The 16,425-nt window shown below is 41.1% G+C and overlaps 1 pseudogene; it reads left to right on the top strand.

Annotated features, from left to right (window-relative positions):
- LOC118584580 overlaps positions 1–14,159 on the top strand; it is a 28,878-nt pseudogene extending 14,719 nt beyond the window's left edge.
- The last annotated feature ends 2,266 nt before the right edge of the window (positions 14,160–16,425 follow it).

The following is a 16,425-nucleotide window of genomic DNA, read 5'->3' as shown; positions in this document are numbered from 1 at the left end:
TGAATTAACATTTTCTGTTTAAGTATGACACACAGTGAAAATGTGCTTACATAATAAACATCCAACTCACTGAATTTTGCCATGTAAACACATTCATGAAGCACCATCCCACTCAAAGAAAAGAACATTGTTAGCACATGGAAGCCTTATATTGACCTTTTCTCAGTCATGATGCTTTGTGTCCACTATGTGAAAACAGACTCACACAATGTGCATTTTTTTGTGATGTGCCTCCTTCCATCCAAAATTATGCTTTTAAGATTCATCTACATTGTTAGTTTAACATATGGTTTTGTTACATAATGTTTTATCATATGAATATATCACAATTTTGTTTGTTCATTGTACTATTAGTAGACAGTTTTTGTTCCAGTCCTCACAAAACCTACACACACACAAAGGAGAAGGAGGAGGAGGAGGAGGAGGAGGAGGAGGAGGAGGAGGAGGAGAAGATAAAACACTAACAAAATGCTTATTTATTGATATTTCTATCATGGTATTCATGATAGTTCTGACTGTCTGGCCATGTTTTTAGTCCTAAAAATGGAGAAGTCAGCAGTCCCTGGAAACACTGAAAATTGATTTGATGAGGAATTCTCTCATGGGAATTTGAGATATTTTTACCAAATGGGAATGTGAAGTACCCAAGAAGGGCGTTACAGATAACTGTTGGTTAAGTTCAACTTATTCGTATTAGTTTAAAAAAAGTTATTCATAATCCCACCAATAAGGAAATCTGTGGCAGGATTTTAATGTAACTAGGACTCTGGGTGTAAAGTAATGGAACTCTGATCATGTTAGAATGGAGTTTGAAGTAGAGAATGAATAGGGCAGGTTACAACTTTTTCCTACAGTTTGTTAGATAAGAAAGGAAGATTTTCCAGTTTAAAAAAAAAATTAGTAAGACTCTTGTCTATTGGGATGAACCTAGCTTACTTAGCTCCTTCCCACTGACCCTGCAAGCCTTCCCTTCTAGCTCACCTCCAGTATGTTGTGTTTGTACCTCTGGTCTACAGAAACACTTTCTACAGCACCCCAGTGGCCACAGGAGACTCAGGTAGGCGGTTTTCACTGACATTGCTGTCCTCCATTCCTGTCTCTCCAGACTTACTCTTAGTCCTGTAGTAGCCCACCTGAAGGAACCACTCTTCCCACCCTGACTCCATTCTCGGTGGACTCTACCTCTTGGTGTAGACTCAGGTTGGCTCTTTCCTGCTGACCCTGTCAGCCTTCGCTTCTAGCCCATCCTCACTCATCTGTGTTAACCACCATGGCTGACCTGCAGAAGTATTTTCTGCTAGGGACCTCAGTGGCCACACAAGTCTGGTATTCAAGTAGTCAATTTTCACTGTTTCCTCTCCTCAATTACACTCTCTCCAGACTTGTTCTCAGTCTTAAAACAGCTTGTTTATAGAAACCTCTGCTCCCGTCCCACAACGGCTCCCTGTGGGCTCCATCTCTTGATGCAAAGTCCCCTTAGTCCTTTTGTCCCTGTCTCTCCAGACATGTCATCTGTCCTATTGCAGCCTGCTTTCAGGAGCCCCTTTCCCACGCTGCCTCCACTCCCTGTGGACTTTGCCTCTTGCCGTGAACCCTGATACCTTTAGCTCTTTCCTGGGGCCCCTGTCAGCCTTTCCTTTTAGCCCGTCTCTATTCCTTTCTGTCACCCACCAAATAGCAGACACGCTTTCTACCATAGATGGATCTCACAGCCATCACCCTTGCCTAGGATCCAGAGAGGGCAACAACCAAAGGATGGAACACTCCCCTACTAACAAAGATAAGACAAGATACTGACATCCAGAAACACCTCAAACATCATAATTCCAGATGCTTAGAAAAAAACACAAACAAACATAAACACACGAGGCAATCTGCCTCCATTGGAAGCTAATAACCACACTACAGTAGTATGAGAAATTCAATGCAGATGAATCATAAGATAATGCTTTCAAAAATAGCGATTATGAATATGCTCAAGGACTTTAAAGAGGATATGAATAAATCCCTTAATGAAGTCCATGAAAACATAAACAATTGAATAAAATAATGAAAATAGTTCAAGACCTGAAAATAGAATCTAACAAAGAAACAGAATCACTAAAGAAACCCAAAAATGAAGTAAAACTGGACATAAAAAAACTTAGGAAGTCAAACAAAATTTCAGCAGTAAGTCTCACCAACAGCTTGTAAGACTTGTGAAAGAGAATCTCAGGTATTGAAGATAAGATAGAAGAAATGGATTCCACAGCCAAATGAAATGTTATGTGGACTCACGGATGGATATTGTGAAACTTGAAAATCTCACCTTAATTACCATGAGCTCACAAAAATGTTCAGTTTCTATGTTTAGGATTGCATGTCCTAATTTGCCTAATGAAAAATACATTTTTCCAGGGCTGGAGAGATGGCTCAGTGGTTAAGAGCACTAGCTGCTCCTTCCAGAGGACCTGGGTACAATTCCCAGTATCCATATGGCAGCTCACAAATGTCTGAAACTCCAGTTCCAGGGTGCCCAACACCCTCATGCAGACATACATGCAGGCAAAATACAAATGCACATAAAATAAATAAATAAACTTAAAAAACAGTACTTTATTTAAAAAAGAAAGAAAGAAAAATACATTTTTTATCCTTCCATAACTACCATAGGCTCTTCGCAAAGCATAAGCGCTCAGGCCATGCTGAAATAGAGAAGATTCAATCCTGATGGCCACTACATTGCCAGCCTTTGAAAGGTGGCCCTCCCTGTCTGCTGGGTCTTAGTGTTCACTTTAAGCCACTTTGTTTCTTAATTGCTCTTCATTTTTCTTACGCTTTTGTAAAACAATCAAATTAAAGTACTAATGGCTCTTAGAATTTTCAAGGTCTTGATAGCAGGCTCTAGACAGAAATTATTTTCTAAATTCCACCAGAAAGGACAATCTAGATTAAAACCTTTCTTCTGAAGAATATATATTCAAAACAGGATTTCTCTGTGTAGTCCTGGCAGTCCTGGAACTCACTCTGTAGACCAGGCTAGCCTTGAACTCAGAGATCCACTTGCCTCTGCCTCCTGACTGTTGGGGTTAAAGGTGTGTACCCCACTGCCTAACAGAAAGATTAATTTTAAAGCTGATTTCTGGATGATAGGTTGTATCTGTTTCAGTCAATTAAGTTCAAATGCCCAAACAAACGTCAACAACAACAAAAAGTTGATGTAACAACTCGAGCTTTCCAGTTCTCTTGTGTGGAATCCAGCAGTAACAATAATTAACCTGTTCTCACTTAACACCAATCAGCACAATAGGATGAATGAACAATTTGCATAAGTTGCCTTTTGCTAATTTATGCACAGTTTGGCAGATTTTCATTTTCTACTAAGGGCATGATGAGAAGCTTAATTCCTCCCCAGGGCACTGTGCACAGCATATCCTACTTGGAGATGGGGAATTGGAGAATCACTGTTCTCTTCTGTATACATAGCTAAAATTCAATCCCATTTCCACTTTGGTCACTAATAATATTGCCCATTTTCTTTTACAGTTAAATTTGAATAGCCATATGTTGAAAGAATTGGCTATATTGTTGAATTTATTTTCCAGTTGAAAATGGAGGCAAAAAAGCAAGGCACATATTTGACTAGGAGTCTCGCTGGAATAGGTTTATTTTTGTTTTTGTTTTTGTTTGGTTTTGTCTTGGACTTCTCAGCAGATACCTGCTGTTCCAGGTCTGCCTAGACCTCTTGGTTATATGAGTGTTACTTACAGTAAAGAATGGAATCTACCTACCGCTGTCTCCTCCCTTGGTTGGTAGATTGAGCAGGTCGATCACCTGGTTAAAGGACTACTCAGGATGATGAGATAATGCACATTTTCATCAGAGAATTCCCAGCCCCTCCTGCAGGCAGTCCACCTCAGAGTGTCCGTGGAGACATACCTGTTGGGCCTGCATAATTTTGACTTTTTCTTCCTTCTGTCTTTTTTGGTTTTCCAGATGCCAGAGCCTAAGAAGGTTTTCCTCAGCACTTGGGACTTCACGGTTTCTTTAAAGCTCCTCTCTCCTCTGTGGCTGGCTGCTTGTCTGCCTTGTGCCTCCATGCTAGCCTAACTCAAATGGCATGGCTTTCACTCCCCTTTTCTCCTTCTCCCTCTCTGGGCAGATGCCAAGATTTACAGCTTGTCTCCTTTGGAGATTTTCTTTCAAACTCAATGGAATTGTACTTGAGCTTCTGTTTGAGTCCAATCTTAATTTTTTTATTACCAAAGCTAAGAATCCCAGGAGGGGACCCTGAAATCCAGGTGACATAAGTATCCCTTCTATAACCTTCAGAATCATTTGGAGCCCTAGTTCTAGGCTTTGCTAGGCAAGGGTGATCTGAGAACAGGGAAGTGATAAGCAGTGAAAACAAAGTATGATGTATCAACTAACTTTAGATCCTATAAATATTTCACGTAAGTTCACTTACTATATTGTTAGAAATCACTTTTATTATTTCTGAGTGGGCTGGGCAAAGGTTTGAAACTGGTGAGATGCTGCAATGTGCTTTAGCCCAGAGGGAGCCACGCTTCTCTCTTCTTCCCCCTGTAGGCCTGCAGAGAAGGATGCTAGAAGACAGTCCTTGCATAAGTCACCAAAAGTTTGACCTGTTGTCAACCAGACCTCATCTCCTCAAGGAAGGACAGTCCTCTGCCTCAGCTTAACTCTCCTTTGTAGAGAAGTCAGTGAGGAACTCACAATCAAGCCTTTTTTTTTTTTTCTTAAACCTGGTCTCTTCCTCTGTTGAATGAGGTTTCCCCAGTGTTGCAAGAGCAGACCAGAGTCCAGAGGGCTGCTGCTAAGATTTCCATGTTCTTGTGTACCAGAGCAATACATTGGACCAGAGACAAATGGTTTGTAAAAGTAAAGGCAATTATTAGTATAGGCAAAGGGTCCTTGTCAGAACACAGTCAAAAGAATGAGCATGGCGAACAACGCCTTGGGGAACTGTGAGAGAGACTCCAGGGAAAAGGCAAAGGGTCTTTACCTCATGTTCATTTTGTTACCTGGATTGTGCTTGGATATGAATCCATGCCTCCTGTGATGAACATTTACATTAAATTTATAAGATATGCTTGTTCTTGTTGGATGTCAGAACACAGCGATAGAGCCCAATCTGGTCAGTGAACCTGAGTCTGGACATGGCCTCTTCCTTGCTTTCCTGCTTTCCCAGATATAATCTACAGTGCATGTCAGGAATTGTGTTTAAACTGGTCTGTTCTGAGAAATTCTGGGGAAGAGCTGCTCTGTTAATGTTTAGTAGGTGCTTACTGATGTTTATTTACATGTTTTTCTGATTATATATTTCTAATTGTGTTTTTCTGAACTCAAACAGCCTTTCTTGGATCATTATTTTCTTTGTTTCATTCATGTATAAACGTACACTGAACCTGAAGTAAGGCTGTCTACAGCACTAGACTGTAGTCTGCCCCATTCTTTCAGGTCTTCAGATCCCATGTCCAGCAGACAAGATCTGCACAGGTCAGCTAAAAAGTCCACAGTCCTGAGAGGAGAAGTGGGCTGGTGAGCTAGGAAAAGATGCTCAAGGCTCTGAGTTGCCTGAGTTCTGGTTCTTTACAGGGTGTTTGCATAGCATTCAACATCTCCTGAGTCTGTATAACCAATGGGGATTTTCTTATACATGCTTAGTGACACGTAGCCCAGACTTTTTCTGCTAACTTGTTTCTTATAATTCATTCTCTCTCTCTCTCTCTCTCTCTCTCTCTCTCTCTCTCTCTCTCTCTCTCTCTCTGTCCCTCCCTCCCTCTACACCCCACCCTTTGCAGCAACACCAAGGGGCCTCTAAAAGCTCTTCCAGCTCTTCATTGTAGTTGTCTTTTTAATGTAAGGATTTGTCCTCAGAAATAACTACTTACGGAATTACTATTTTAATGTCCCATGAGAAATGAAGAATAAGTATTATCAACCTTCACAAAGAATGGCTAAACAAATTAAAAAAGAATTTTGTGTTTTATACACAATATAATTGTTAGGTCTCTCTAGTGATATTGTGTTCCCCAAAATATTGTGCACCCTAATAAACTTACCTGGGGTCAGAGAACAGAACAGCCACTAGATACAGAGGCCAGAAAATGGTGGCACTCATGCCTTTAATCCTAGCATTCCAGAGGCAGAGATCCATCTGGATCTCTGGGAGTTCAAGGCCACACTGGAAACAGCCAGGCAAGGTAACAAGAGCCTTTAATCCCAGGAAGTGAGGGCAGGAAGCAGAAAGGTATTTAAGGCATGAAAACCAGGAACTAGAGCCTGGTTAAGCTTTTAGGCTTTTGAGCAGCAGTTCACTGAGATCCATTTGGATGAGGACTCAGAGGCTTCCAGTCTGAGGAAACAGGATCAGCTGAGAAACTGGTGAGGTGAGGTGGCTGTGGCTTGTTCTGCTTCTCTGATCTTCCAGCATTCACCCCAATACCTGGCTCCAGGTTTGTTTTTATTAATAAGACAGTCTAACAATTTGTGCTACAGGTCTCAGGCAGTACATGTCCTGAAATGAGTTCATGCAGGACAATAGAAGGATTTCTGGCAGTTAGGTAAAAAGATGGAAACAAGCATTCTTCCAGAACTTGTGAAACAGGTTCCTCCTATCACCCAAAAAGAGTCTCCCTTAGCTGGCAGAAGGGACACACCTAGTGGTTGCATATCAAAGCCCATGCTGGCCTCCAGGGTCTCAGTCCCTATTCACAAGTACTGAGGACACATTTTAAAGCTCCCACACTAGCAGCTAGCTAGCATCTTAGCCCTTCCCACCACACCTCTATCCCCCTCTTCTACCCCACTGCTGCTTCTCCCCCTCAGAACCTGGATACCCTTGCTATCCTCTCCTTTGCTGTCCCCTTGCTATCCTCTCCTGTAGTGGATAGCCATCCCAGCATTGGCCTGGAAGTTCCAACCCCCATTGAGTCTTCGGTAATGATCACGCCCACAAGGCGGGGCAGAGGAGGGAGCGGAAGACCAAGGATGAAGAGGAGGTCTCTCTCTTGGTTCCGGGACGCTGGACACTGGAGGTAGACCGAGAGAGTTCTCCAGAGAACACCGCCGGACTGCGCCATACCTTTGCCAGACCCTGCAACTTACCCCTTCATTTGTACGTTATCCCACAAAATGAACCTCCCTTTTAACTATGTGGAGTGGCCTTAATAATTTCACCAATACTCTCCTTGGCTGTCCCCTTGCTATCCTCTCCTTGCTGTCCCCTTGCTTTCTTGCTGTCTGGTCATTCTCTGTACTGTGTTCTCTTGTTACCTTGCTTTTCTCTGTCTCCTCTGTTCTCTTCTGCTCCTGCTTCCCTAGCCTTGGACATACCCAGTCTACTTCTTTTCTCACTGCTCTAGACTCTTTCAGATACCTCTGGATATTTTCTCTCTGATGTACAATATAAAAACCTTCCCCCTAATGGAGCAGCCATTTCAGTGGTTTATTTGCTGTCCTGCTTACATATGATAATATTAATGAATTAACTGGAAATAAAATATAAATCTAGAGATGGCAAGGCTCCTGGTTAGCTTTGTATCCTACTTTGGCAACAGGTGTTCTGTAAAAACTTTAGAGTCCAGCAAACAGAAATTCAAATTCCAAGTCCATTTTCACCTAACATCCACTTACTTTTTGTCTTGGTTTGGAAGTGATAGATTCTCTATAACTCTACAGAATGGCTCAAGACAAAAATGATTCATCCGTGTCAAACTGATTCTTTTTACTAAGAAATTTTTTAATTCATTTTACATAACAACCACAGATCCCCCTCTCATCCCTCCTCCTATTCCCCACCAGCCTTCCCCCCCACCCTCAACCCACCCCTTATCCCCACCTCCAAAAAGGTAAGGCCTCCCATGGGGAGTCAGCAAAGCCTGGAACATTCAGTTTAGGCAGGTCCAAAGCCCTGCCCCTGCATCAAGGCTGTGCAAGGTGTTCCACCATAAGGAATGGGCTCCAAAAAGCCAGCTCATGTACCAGGGATAGATCCTATCCCCACTGCCAGGGTCCGCTCAAACAGACCAACCTATACAACTGTCTCACTTATGTAGAGGGCCGAGTCCACTCCAATGCAGTCTCCATAGCTGTTGGTCTAAAGTTCAGGAGTTCCCACGAGCTTGGTTTGATTGTCTCTGTAGATTTCCCCATCATGATCTTGATGCCCCTTGTTCATAGAATCCTTCCTCCCTTTCTTTGCCTGGACTCCTGAAGCTCGGCCTGGTGCTTGGCTGTGGATCTCTGCATCTGCTTCCATCAGCCACTGGATGAAGACTCTATGATGACAGTTAGGGTATTCACCAATCTGATTACCAGGGAAGGCCAGCTCAGGCAACCTCTCAACTATTGCTAGTAGTCTTGTGATTCCTGGGAACTTCCCTAGCACCAGTTTTTTCACTAACACCATGATGTCTCCCTCTATTAAGATACCTCTTTCATTGCTCTCCCACTCTGTCCCTATTCCACCTCGACCGTCCTGTTCCCTTATGTTCTCATCTCCCATCCCTTACCCTCTATTGCCCTCCCTTGCCCCTCTCCCAGTTTACTCAGGAGATCTCATCTATTTTCCCTTCCCAGGGCAATCCATGCATCTGTCCCTCTTAGGGTCTTCCTTGTTAGATAGCTTCTCTGGAGTTGTGAGTTGCAGTCTGGTTATCGTTTGCTTTATATCTAGTATCCACTTATGAGTGAGTACATGCCATGTTTGTCTTTCTGAGTCCGGGTTACCTCACTCAGGATGACGTTTTCTAGTTCCATCTATTTGCCTTCAAATTTCATAAAGCCATTGCTTTTTTTTACTGCTGAGTAGTACTCCATTGTGTATATGTGCCTGTGCCTCATTTTCTTTATCTATTCTTCCACTGAGGGGCATCTAGGTTGTTTTCAGGTTCTGGCTATTACAAATAATGCTGCTATGAATATAGTTGAGCAAGTGTCCTTGTGGTATGATTGAGCATCCCTTGGGTATATGTCCAAGAGTGGTATAGCTGAGTCTTCTTGAGGTAGATTGTTTCCAAATTTTCTGAGAAGCTGCCACACTGATTTCCAAAGTGGCTGTACAATTTTGTGGAGGAGTGTTCCCATTGCTCCACATCTTCTCCAACAAAAGTTATCATTTGTGTTTTTTATTTTAGCCATTCTGACAGTTGTAAGATGGTATCTCAGAGTTGTTTTGATTAGCATTTCCATGATGACTAAGGATGGTGAGCAATTCCTTAAATGTCTTTCAGCTATTTGATATTCTTCTGTTGAGAATTCTCTGTTTAGCTCTGTAGCCCATTTTTTTTTTAAATTGGATTGTTAGGTATTTTGATGTCTAGTTTCTTGAATTCTTTATATATTTTGCAGATAAGTCCTCTGTTAGATGTGGGGTTGGTGAAGATCTTTTCTCATTCTGTAGGCTGTTGTTTTGTCTTATTTACCGTGTCATGTGCCGTAGCCTACAGTAGACCAGTGTTTCTTTCAGAACTCTCCCCTATTCTTTCTCTATTTTTGCTATTTCCATTGCCAGTGAAGAAAATGTATCTCTCGTCTTAAAGAGAATAAGACATAGTTTATTCTAGGGCCATTTTAAGTCACCTAAGAACTCAGATTTAGGTTACTCCAAATTTCATGTCCTAATGTGGAGGGACTTTCATGAAATTTTATAGATTTACAGAACAAAGAAAGTCATAAATTAAGATATGTTTAAAATACAGTGGTGGGTACATCAAAAAAGTTGTTACAGCAAGATGGGGGAAGTTTTTCTATAGGTCTCAGATGCTATCTAATGACAGTCTCAGCTTTTGGGTTGGTGGAAGCTAGGGGTTTGCTAGTTAATAGATTCTGAAAGAATTTTTATCTGTTAGTCAAACGATGTTAGTTCTGATGCAGAGATTAGCAAGGAATGGCTATTCAGGGATCTAATGTTAGCCAGAAATAAGGTAATTAGCCATTGGACCTGAAACATTCTAATCTCTTCATAGCATTATAATTTTAAACAGTCAGTCGATCAGTCTCTGCACACACAGCTTCTTTCCACTAATTCTTGTTGACAGTTTCTCTTGCTGACAAAGCATCACATTTTGTACATGGAGAGGAACACATATTATTTATTAAATATTATAAAGTCCTTCCTATCTAGGAAGCTCATTCCTAGGATTTGATGTAGATACAACTGAGGAGTAGACAGGGCAGCAGTCTTCAGGACAGAGGAAGAGATGGTAAAGCCATTAAGAAACCAATCCCTGGATCATGATCTGGATCTGATTTCTTTCCATATGCCCTCTATATCTAATGTAAAATTTACATATAACATATAATAGGATTATTATGCCTACAGTTAAAATAACCAAGAACACAGTTTGGCCTAATGGAGTGAAGGTAACAGATAAAGAAGACATGCATTTTAAATAACTAAAATTTACATATTTAAAAAATACTAGATTAACTGTATGTTTGTCCCTGTATTCATAGTTATTTGTAGTCTATGAACTATCTTACTTAAATAGTTAGGAACGGGATCTGAAAGGAGTCACTGTGGTATTGTCATTTTCTTTGCAAAAAGAAAAAAATATTGTTTAATTTTTTTAATCCCAGCTTATTAGTTTCAGAGGTTTAGTCCATTATCTTCATGATAGTATGCAGGAAGACAGGTGCTGGAGAAGGAACTGAGAATTCTGCATCTTGATCCACAGGCAGCAGAAGCAACTGTAAACTGTCACTCTGGGTGTGGTTTGAGCATATATGAGACCTCAAAGCCTGCCTCCAAAGTAACACACTTCCTCCAATAAGGCCATACCTACTCCAACAAGGCCACACCTCCTAATAGTGCCACTCCCTATGGATCAAGCATTCAAACACTTGAGTCTATGGGGGTCATACCTATTCAAACCACCACATTCTACTCCCTGGCCCCCACAGGCTTGTAACCATAACATAATGCAAAATGTATTTAGTCCAACTTCAAAAGTCTCCATAGTTTATCACAGTCTCAACAACATTTAAAAGTTCAAAGTCTCTCTGAGATTCATTCAATCTCTTAAACTGTAATCCCCAAAAAATAAAAATCAAAATACAGATTACATATTTCTAACATATAATGGCACAGGATATATATTACCTTTTTAAAATATAGGGAAGGGAGGATAGTGAAGAAATATTGGACCAAAGCAAGACCAAAAAACCAGCTGGGCAAACTCCAAACTCTGTATCTTCATGTCTGATGTTAAAACACTCTTCAGATCTCCAACTCTTTTCAGCTTTGTTGATTGCAACACACTTCTTTCTCTTGGGTGGGTTCCACTCCCTGTTAGCAGCTCTACTTGGTGGGTTTTCCATAGTTGTGACATCTCCAACATCTTAGGGTCTCCAAGCAATCCAGGCTTCAACTTCACAGTTTCATGAAATGGTCTCTCTTGGCCTCCACACAGGGACACTCCTGATACACAAATGCCCTTGGCAGCTTTCCTTAGTTGCAGAGGGAGATTCCATACCCCTTTCTTCAGTTCTTGACTCTAAAGCCAGAACCACATGGCTAAAACTGCCAACTTCTGCTGCTTGCTGGGCCTGGAACATGGCCCCCTTGTTCAATTATATCTCTACCAACTTTCTGTTTTCAATGCTTTTCTTCACTGCCTAAGCTAAGATGTCCTGGAACTCACTCTGTTTATCTCAAACTCAGGGATCTGACAGCTTTTGCCTTCCTGAGTGCTGGGATTAAAGGTGTGCACCACCATACCTGGCTCTAAGCTTTTTTCCACAACTTGGAAGCTTGGCTGGGTGGAGTCTTTCCCTGAGGTTACCACTCCTTTTATTCCATTCCTTAATTTGTTTATCTCCTTGAATACAGGACTTAGTTTATTTCCACTTCCTAGTGCCCCTTTTCTCCTCAAAATGTACACTTTGTATTTTTTCTTGTTATGCTTGCTCCTATTTATTATAGATCTTCATAAGAATGAGTGCAATAACCATATGACAGAGTCTATACTAGACTGCTTTAAGATTTCCCCTGCCAAGAGAGTTAATCCAAATCTCTTCATTTTATCCTCAGACTAACTTTTCAGACAAGGGCAAAAAGCAGCCACATTCTTCACCAAAGTATCATAAGACCAATCTCTAGGCAACATATTAGATTCTTCTCCTCTGAAACCTCTTGAGCCAGCCCCCACAGTTTCAGTCATTCTCAGCACTACTGTCTTCCATGTTCCTACCAGTTTGGCCCATTAAACAGTACTTAAAGCATTCTACTGCTCTCCTAACCCAAACTCTAAGTCCAAATTCCTCTAAGCAAAAGCATGGTACAGCCTATCACAGCATTAGTACCACAGTCCCTGGTACTAATAGCTGTCTTAGTTATGGGTTCTATTGCTGTAAGAGACACCACAATCATGACAATTTTTATAAATGAAAACATTTAATTAGGGCTGCCTTACAGTTTCAGGTTTAGTCCATTATCTTCATGGCAGTGTGCACAAAGACATGGTGCTGGAGAAGGAGATATCCCTTGATCCACAGGCAACAGAAGTAACTATGAAAAAAAAAAAAAAGAAGTAACTATGAACTATTATTATTCTGGGTATGTTACTTGAGCATATATGAAACCTCAAAGCCTGCTTCCACAGTAACATACTTCTTCCAACAAGGTCACACCTACTCCAACAAGGTCACACCTCCTAATAGTGCCACTCCCTATGGGCCAAGCATTCAAACACAAGAGTCTATGGGAGTCATACCTATTCAAACCACTACAACATCTTAGATATTCATTTAATCAGGAAACATCAGCACTTAAGATATGAATGTTGTTACTAGTGATGTCTTTTGTATAATTTGGGTAAGAAGAGTTGTCTCAAATCTTTGCACATCTCTAGTTAGAGTAAATGGAGTTAAAAGTTAATTTAAAAATAAGATACTTTTGCTTTATCCAAATTATACTAAATAAGAATCACGGGCTAGAGAGATGGCTCAGCGGTTAAGAGCATTAGCTGTTCTTCCAAAGGTCCTGAGTTCAATTCCCAGCAACCACATGGTGGCTCACAACCATCTATAATGAGATCTGGTGCCCTCTTCTGGCCTGCAGGCAAAACATGCAGGTAGAATAATATATACATAATAAATAATAATAATAATAATAATAATAATAATAATAATAAAGAGTTTATTATATGGGGTTGGGGATTTAGCTCAGTGATAGAGCACTTGCCTAGCAAGCGCAAGACCCTGAGTTCAGTCCTCAGCTCAAAAAAAAAAAGAATCTCTCTTGCTCATATATAAATACATACATATATATATATATATATATATATATAAATATATAATATGTGTGTATACCTGTATACATATACATACATATATACATCTTTTAAACACAAAAACTTATTTTGAATAAGGTAGGGATTTAAGGTAAGCAAACAATCATAACAAACAAAGAAACCTTATTCAAAATAAGTTTTCATGTTTAAAAGATTCAGAAGGTTTCTGTCATATATATTTATATGTATATGTATATGATGTCTCAGCATCATCTCCAGGAGCACAGGCCAGCAAGCCGTGCTGAAGTTCACTGAAGCCCCTGGAGTCACTCCAATTGCTGGCCGCTTCATACCTAGGACCTTCACTAACCAGGTTTAAACAGCCTCCACGGAAACATGGCTTCTAGTGGTGACTAATCCCGGGGGCTTACCACCAGTCCCTCACAGAGGCATTTTACATCAGCCTGCTCACCACTGCTCTGTGTAACACCAGCTCTCCTCTGCGCTACATGAACATTTCCATCCCATGTAACAACAAGGGAGCTCATTGGGTGGGTTTGATGTGGATGCTGGCTGGAGAATACTCCGCATGCGTAGCATTATCTCCCGTGAGCACTCATGGAAAGTCATGTCTGATTTCTACTTCTACAGAGACAGAGAGATTGAGAAGGATGAGCAGGCTGCTGCTAAGAAAGCTGTGACTGAGGAGGAATTTCAGGGTGAATGGACTGTGCCAGCTCCAGAGTTCACTGCTGTTCAGCCAGAGGACCCCCACTGGTCTGAGGGTGCGCGGATGCCCTCTGTGCTCTTCATCACTTCCCTACTGAGGACTGAAGTGCCCAGCAAGCCACTGAGGACTGGTCAGCAGCTCCCACAGCACAGGCCACTAAGTGGGTTGGAGCCACCACTGGCTGGTCCTGAGCTGCACAGCCAGTGTTAGGTAACAAAAAAAAAAAAGAAAAAAAAAAAAAAAAAAAAAAAAAATGGCTGACCTGTGAGTTGTGCAGGATGTGGCTAGCTTCCTCCTAGGATACTTGGTGGGTGCAAGACAGTCCCCATTATTTCTCATCCTTCAAGGAGGAAGGAGAATTTATTAAAATGTTTTTTAAAGGTGCCATAATATTTAACCTAGTAAGTTAATTAAATTTTGTTAATTTATATTTATGTGTATTCTGTTGAAAGTTGTCAAGGATACTATAAGGAAAAGTTCTAATATGGTAGACTGACTTATTGTCTCAATTCTTTACTTCCTGGCTGTAGTTTGTATGTATCTAATTAGATTGCCACACATGGATTTGGCCTGTGACTTACTTTTGTCAGTATGTAACAGATGTCCCACAAAGACTTAAAATGCATTGAGTGGCTGTATTGTCCTACTGCACATGTGCTCATCATTGCCTGTACTTGTTTACCATTTCTTGAAGAATGAGAAATAGTGGGAACTGTCTTGCACCCACCACTTGGCCTAGTCTGAGGCTAGCCACATCCTGCACAAGTCACAGGTCAGCCATGTTGTTGGTGTTGTTGTTACCTAACACTGGCTGTGGAGCAGTTTGCCGAATAGCACCAGTGTGACAATGGCTCATTAATGTAACTAACACTTGAAAAGGACTGGGTAAAATTCAAGGTACCTTACAGGACACAAAATAACATCAATGTAGCTTGAATTCAAAGTCAGAATCAAATTCAGGCTGTGGATTTTCTGTCTTTTCAAAAATATGTGTAAATAACATTTTTCATTTTGATGAGCACTGTATTCATTAGTATTTTATAGTTCTGGTTTGGATAATGATCACTGGAGGCAGAAAAGTAAGAGAAAGGCCGGCATGAGCAAAGCTTCGCCTCCTTCAAGAGGAGGCCTGAGAAGAAACAGAGCCAGGGAGTAAGGCATGCAGTTGTTGTCAGGGCAGAGAGGAAGGATCACACCGGGAGGCATTTCACAGACAGCTTCAAAGCACTCTGAAAATCCTTTTTAGGGATGCAAAGAAGAAAGCGAAGGCTGCAGAGAGGAGAATATATTTCTCAAGATATGCTTCAGACAATTAATCTGATTGTAGTCTTCATCGTTTTCATAGTCACATGTTAAAGAGTTCTCACTGAAGGTCCAGGAAAATCATTTTAGTGGAGGAAAATAACAGGTAAAATGAAAATGAGAAAATAGAGTTCTCTCAGTGAACTCAACCATGTGTAGCAGGGTGGCTATCATACATTTTTGAACATTCAAGTCTAAAATAAATATGTCCCTTTGGCAACTTGTGCTGAGAATAGAAAAGGAACTATTTTAGGACCCCAGAGCTGCAGACTTCATTAGTTTTGCAAGTCATTGTCCATTGCACAAGCAAGTGTACTGAAAATATAGAGATTATGTTCTTTAAACATGACTGCCTTTCCATCCTTTTTGCAGTCAGGGTTGAACTAATCTGGGACACATTTAACAGGCAGGTTCAATTAGCCTGGAATTCCCTAACTAGCCTGCATCTTTCTGGGCAGCTCATTATGTTCACAAATTTGGCAAATATCATATTCTACACTGGACAGAAAATCCCTGGAGACAGCAGAACACTTTCTACCCTGGGGATTGATCCAGCTCTCTCTAGTTTTCCTGATGTAAACAAGGAGGTGATGGTGATTTAATCCTCAGCCTCAGGTAGTGAATTCTTCTGACTGGACAGCACAGGCCCCTAGGAAAAAGTGACCAGCTATCTGAGCCATATTCTTGCTTCCTGGGTCAGAGTCTCTTTCCGTAGAATAGAAGTGGTCAGTACTTTACATTCTGCACCTAATTCTCTGGTAAGCATCAGCATCAGATCACCTGGCACCTGCACAAGATGTTCTGGGTCACATTCACACAGTGCCCTTATGACTATGCCCAGGATAGCAACTTGTTGTTGTGTGTACTTCCTTTCTAGCAACAGAAAAGATGGAGGTAGACCAGCAGATAGTTGGAAAGTTACTGGGTAGTGAGCCTTTCTATTTGTATCGGCTGTCTAGCTTTGTTTTATCTTATGGGGGCTCTTTTGTGGCATATCCCATGGTCAGCTGAGCATAACCTAATGGCCATATTCAATTCCAGCCTCTAAAAATCCTCTTTGTTTTGAGACAAATCTTTCTCCATGTCTTTAAAAGAATAAAAAGAACCAGATTTTTTTTTTTTTCTCTCAGATTTCATCTGAGGTACTGTTAGCAC

This window comes from Onychomys torridus, chromosome 5 (genome assembly GCF_903995425.1).
Source record: "Onychomys torridus chromosome 5, mOncTor1.1, whole genome shotgun sequence".
Classification (NCBI taxonomy): domain Eukaryota; kingdom Metazoa; phylum Chordata; class Mammalia; order Rodentia; family Cricetidae; genus Onychomys; species Onychomys torridus.
Note: the sequence above shows the minus strand (reverse complement) of the source record. Positions and strands in the feature narration are given on the sequence as shown.